The following is a 6510-nucleotide window of genomic DNA, read 5'->3' on the forward strand; positions in this document are numbered from 1 at the left end:
ATGATCATGATTTAAAATTGCGTTCTCATATATTATTATTTATGTTAGATTATGAATGATAAGTGTGAAATCTTAAAGGGTGCTCATCACTACGATAGTCATTGACACTATCAAACCGTAACAGTTGATATAGGTGTAGAGTGAGCTGATGTTGTTCACTGGGTTATTAGAGCACATCGGGTAGCTGAGGAGCTAAACGGGGTTCCTGCAGCCCATATTGAGCTCCACCGTTAGATGATAGATTTTTGTTTCTTTTTAATGAACTTTGCTATTTGAGGATTGTATAACTCCTGTATGGGCACTACATTTGGATTTTTATTATAGTTGGAGTGCTTTTATACAATGCATGGTTTACTCTAGCTTCGTTGCTGTTAACTTTGATTAATGTTAAGCGGTTCAAATTTACACTAAATTTTATAGGCTAACACTCGGGATTTTGGAGAACGAGTCATATGCTCGGGTTTAAAAAATGGGGGCGTTATAGTAACCTATCTTTAGAGAAGGAACCCTATCCTCTGATTATCGCCTGATCATTATCAAATTCTACGAGTGGCTGAATAAGTGACCAATCTTCTCAGAATCTGGTCATATGCATTCGTATTGGACATATCTACTTATTTCATCGCTTAGGGTCGAAGTTGATCAGTTTGGATCTAGCCGCTATATCGATTGTAGTATGCCCCCGCACACTATACATGAGAGAAAACAAACCGAAGTGTCAACATTTTTAGCACACTTAGTGGGACTACAAACTACTTGGTTGCCATAAATATACATTGTGTATCAGTCATGCAACAATTTTAACTGAAGTGTCAACATTTTTGGCACGCCCAATAGGACAAGATAAAAAAATTTGTCATCATCAATATTTCTTTTGCATCGATTGTGCAAAAAGAACACTGTTGACACAAGTATATTTGTCAATATAGTAATTTCTTATAATCATGAGCTGAAGAGGTGGTCGTAATACTTCAACAGTCGTTGTTGCAGCTAACGAACCATCTACTCATGAAGAGGAGTTGCGAGTTTAACAAGTGCTTGAACAAAAAAATCCACTGCCTAGTTCAGTGTATGTTCCATCAAATCCAGATAGACTATTGAGATCTTAGGTTGAACCTCTTAAGATTATATCAATCGAGATAGTTGATATGCAAATGGGAATTCAACACATTGCAGAGTTGTCATGAGTTCAGGCTAAATACTCACGAGTCCAGGCTGAACACTCACGAGTCCAAGCCGAGGCCTTTAATAGGTGGATGTTCGGCCACATTAAGAGAATGAATTGGTTGATGGCTTTGTTCGCTGAAAGAGAACATGTTATACTTCAGCAACGGGCCGATGCATGCTCTATAGAGGCTTGGGCACCTGTGCCACCAGTCCAGCTAGTGCCACAGACACTTCCTTTCTAGTGACACCACCTATTCATATCCTTAGTCCAATTCTAAATGTGTGAAAATCACCGATACCGGTAGATTTCAGACTACCTGAACGTATTCCTATCTAGGATATGCAAAATTCACCACCAACGGTATATTTCAGGCATCCTAAACGTGAGAATAAGAACGTAATTCAAGAAATCATGAATTAAGGGATGCTTGGTGAGAAACTTTTTCGTATAAATCAACCATATAATGAATAACACTATTAGGATGGTTCAGAAGTACCTCCAGTTGTTACACAACAATACTGGGAGTGTAATTAAATTGTTCAACTAGTTCAGGAAGTAGCAAGTCAAGTTCTCAACCAAACTACTACTCCAGTTTATCATAAGCATTAGATCGATCAATAATATTCATTACTAAGGAACTATCAACCTAACTTTACACTATTTACAAATATTATGGGTCAATTGACCGTAGAATACATAGGTCAGTTTACCATACAATGTGGAGAATTGACTAATAATAGGTATTATAAATTACAACTATTTATTCATTTAATCACTATGGAATCTTTTACTTGGTATTCTAATTTACTACCAAATTCCATACAAAATCGATAAGAGATAGAAGAAAATTTCTATGCTCATTTCTTTTATAGGGACAAAAATTTCAATGGCCTATCTTGCTCATTTTCGATAGTTGTCAGGAAAATTGATTAAAAATTATATTTCTCAGTTTAAGATAGTAAAAAATCGATGCAAGATAGTCACAACTAAAGGGTAATTTGTTCAGTTAGCTCAAGATGGACTAGAATTCAAACTTCGAAAGAAGTTTATCAGGACAGAATTCACATAACTTTATGACTTGAGCAGGAAGGTGTCTCTCTATGAGGCCATGCTTCAAGAGTCATTGAGACAAAAGAATTCATCAGTATGAGTATATTATTATGATCAAAATTGTGATGTTGTAGTGGCTAAAGTAATGGATAAATAACAATTTATGTGTTCGGCCCTACTTAAAGCAAAAGCAACGACATCATCTTATCAAAAAGTTTAAAGGACGTACACCTTTGATATTTCTCATGTTAACGAAATCTTCGACCTTATGTTAGCTAATAAATTTATCAAATTAATTCTGTTAATCATAAGATTCCGACAGCTGAATAGCTGAAGAAAATTAATTACTGCAAATAACATGAGACTCGGTCACATTCCAATAACAAGTGTATTATTTTAAGGAATGTTATTCAAGATAACATCGATAAAATGTTGTTGAAGTTTCCTGAAAAAGAAAAAGAAGTGATCGATACTGGTCTGTATTCATATAATATAGAGATCAATATGGCCATCATTAATCATTAAAGGTTGGTTCAATAATAACAAAAAATAGATCTTTGAGTGAAAATAGGTTAACTAAATGAGCAAAATGACAATAAGAGTGTGAGGCTTAAGTCTACAGTTGACCAAACCGAAGCATATTAAAGAAAAATAATGTCAAATTATTAACACCTTTGTGAGAAACATGATAGTTTGACTCAATCAAATGAGAGATTTTATCTATCGAAGTATTAAGAAAGATAATTGATCAACTAAAACTATGAGAAAGAAAATGTCTTTTACCCACAGAAGGGAAAGCATGTCAGTGATCACCCTTGGTCTATTCATGTGCCAAGGATGGTTAAACCTCGGCTCAGTCAAGAAGGTATTTGGGAAAGGTTGAGTCATCCGAATTTCCTAGTGATACCAGAGGGAATGACTTGTACTAAAAAATGACGTTGACAAAGGCAATACGCAACAAAGAGAAGGTAGTTAGTCGTTGTTTGGGATTAACCTTAGATGTACCCGCCAACCTAATTAGAGTTGGTGAAGCCAAAGTCAGAAGGAGAAAACATAGATATTAGCCAATATGACTGAACTTCTTATGGCCCATGATTCAGTAAAAAATCAGAATCATGACAAGGCATGAATGGATATGGAAGAGTCAACCAAACTGTATGTGGGACATAACTCGGTCAAAAATTGCAATTACGATAAGGCATTAATGAACATGGAAGGATCAGCCGAATATTTAAGTGTCGAAGAGTTCTTAGAAAATCTTCTGATTGAAGAATTGCTTGCTAAAAGTAAGGGCATTAGAATCATCCTCTTATAAGCTAGATAGAAGAGCCATCAATGATGTTGTACATGAAATGGATAATCAACCAAAATCGAAAATACTTGGCGGGCAATGTCCGATTTCAATCATACAATTTATCTCATTTTCACAAATTATATTGGATTGTAATATGGTGTTGATACTACCATTAAGTTTTCAGGCTAAATCGTCTCAACTAAGCACAATGGAAGAAAATGTGGAAGAGTTAAGCCTTCCAATAATCATACAACATGGATCCTTTGATTTCGATAAGTAAGCCAAAAAGTTTCAACCATGATGATCGAACTAAGGTTCCCTTCTAAGAAAATAATTATTGAAATGTTGATTCTCATAATAACCTAACACTTGAAACCATTGTATATTTTCGTTCACCTGGAAGGGTGTCTGACTACTTGGGTTCTGATCGATAATGGAGCTGCTGTCAATATTCTTCTAGCCAGAATGATGGCTAAACTAGGAAAGATTCAAGATGATCTTATCCCGACTAAGGTTACAATGAGTAATTTTGCCAGAAGAATAACGTAAACACATGGAGTTTTACTGATCAAATTAATAATGAGAACTAAGAAGGTCTTGACCACTTTATTTGTCGTCAATACTTCATCAAATTATAATGTTTTGCTTAGATAAGATTGAATTCATTTGTTCTTTTGCATTTCATCACACTACACCAATTTGTGATTTTTTAGAATCAAGACAGAGTAGACTTGGTTTCGGCAGACAATAAAACGTTCTTAGCTATGTCTAATGCAAATAAGACTTATTTCTATGTAAATGAGATTAGATCAATACAATTTACAAGGTAAGACAAGAATGGTAAACCAATTGAAATTGATGTCAAATACAACCCTAATAATGTTGTATAGGATATTCTATTATGATTCGATTAAGCGAAGAGTTGTTGAAGACTATAATTTCTTTTCATGCGACTATAAGGTGTACGATTGAAGAAATCTCATGATGATTCGATTGTTGATTAATGTCGAGTTCACAGTCAGCATGCGATAACTCGAGGAGAGTTTGCAAAATCATGATAATTAATGTTTTGTTGATATAGCCGACATAGCTATACTTGTTAATAAGGAAATTGAAGATCGTATTGAAATGAAGGATTTGAAACTAGCTCCATAGAAATTGAAGGATTCTCAAGCTCAGGTTAAAGAGGGAGGTTAAGTGTGACTCCCTACGTGCAGTGTCTATGGAACAGGTCGGATAGACTTAGCGGGTTACATGGGAATTTAGGGTTTGGTTAAACGAGTTTTGGTACAGGCTAGGCTATCTATGTATAGGGTCCTAGAACTAAGGATCCAATAATTCGGGTCCCACAGTCGATACCGGAGAATTTAGTTGATTGTTATGGGACACGGTTGGCTCACTTGAGACCTATCAGGGTTCCAGGGTTTGAGTTCGCTCGGAGTTTCCTAGTCATTTGATCTCATCGGTTCAATTACAAACAAAGTCCCTAAAGGTCAAGGTTCCGTCGATTCCTTAGATTTTTCATCCTAAGCATGTGCAAATGCTCGAGTGAGCTTGTACTAAATTAGATATATCTATTGGTGATGACAAAAGACGTTCAATACTCGAGTATTAGAGGGCCAAGGCATTACAAAAACTTATTAATATTAATAATAATAATATTATTATTATCACCATCGTTGTTATTGTTGTTGTTGTTGTTATTCAATCTAATTCCTCAACTGCCAAGCCAGTGTAATGTTGTAAAACCAGTCCGAATTAAGTAAGTTAGAATAAGGTAGTTAGACACCCTATGTCATGATCATATCGTCATACCTTAAAAGATTTCTAGGTCTCGAATGGATGGCTAGCTGGGCTATCTTGTCATATGCCTAGAAATTTTGCTTGGCCATCTTGCCATGAAGTTAGACCAAGGAACGAACAAGTCGTCGTTTAACTACAATTGCCTTATCATGTAGCTTAGTCGAGTGACGAACAAATGGTCATTCCAACCTTGCCCAGATAATCATGATCTAAGCAACAAACAGATAATAGTTTCCATGACTATCCTACCATGAAGTGAGGACATGAAGCAACAAACATGCTGTCACTCACCGATCTTTTTCGTCACAAAGAAATGTGGTTGAGTACTGAATGGTTGATCATCTAAATAATAATTGACTTGCCCACAAAGCTCAATTGTGTTGGATAACGAATAGACTATATATTTTTTTAACGACTATCTCGCCATGAAACATCGATGTATGATAAATAAATTGTCGTAGATCCATCTATCATTGGTCATTTAGGTACAGAAACCTAGCCATGCGCGACAAATAGATAGTTGCTACAATGACTATCCAATCATGAAGCATGCTACATAAGAACAAATGTCCACTCTTTTTACATGAAGAATAGACGTCCACTCCTTCCTACAAACCACAATTGTCCTACATAGTGAAGCATAGTTCACAACGAACAGATTGCCAATTCCAATGACCATCCAGTTATAAAGTTAGTTGAGCAGTCGATTCATCTTTCATACTCGAAAACCTTTAGGCTAGAAAAATTATCATTAATTTTCTTTTTTCTTCTTTTTTATTTTTCTTATTATTATTATTATTTAACTTTTTCAGCTGAGCGTAATTAAAACTAATTTATTTAATTAATCAATTTTACCCTCTTTTTTTTTTTTTGTTATATTATTCCATTATTAAATGGTATAAAACAAATCACATGTTTATTTAAAAATAAAGTACTTGCTGCATAGATAAAAAGAACTAATTAGAATAACAAACTTTTCCGATCACAAATTACTTAATTTTGCTTGATTGGTGGTTGAGTCAGGCAAATCTTTAGAGATTCGTCCTTAAGCTGATTATTTTAATACCCAGGCACAGAAGGCTCACAAGGGGTTTAGTTCGAATTAAGCCGGGCCACTATTGACTTAGGGGGTGCTTGTTTTCCTATTTACCACCGTAAATGGTGGTAAATACGTAATAATCATCATTTCATCCTT

The sequence above is a fragment of the Magnolia sinica genome, chromosome 18 (assembly GCF_029962835.1).
Source record: "Magnolia sinica isolate HGM2019 chromosome 18, MsV1, whole genome shotgun sequence".
Classification (NCBI taxonomy): Eukaryota; Viridiplantae; Streptophyta; class Magnoliopsida; order Magnoliales; family Magnoliaceae; genus Magnolia; species Magnolia sinica.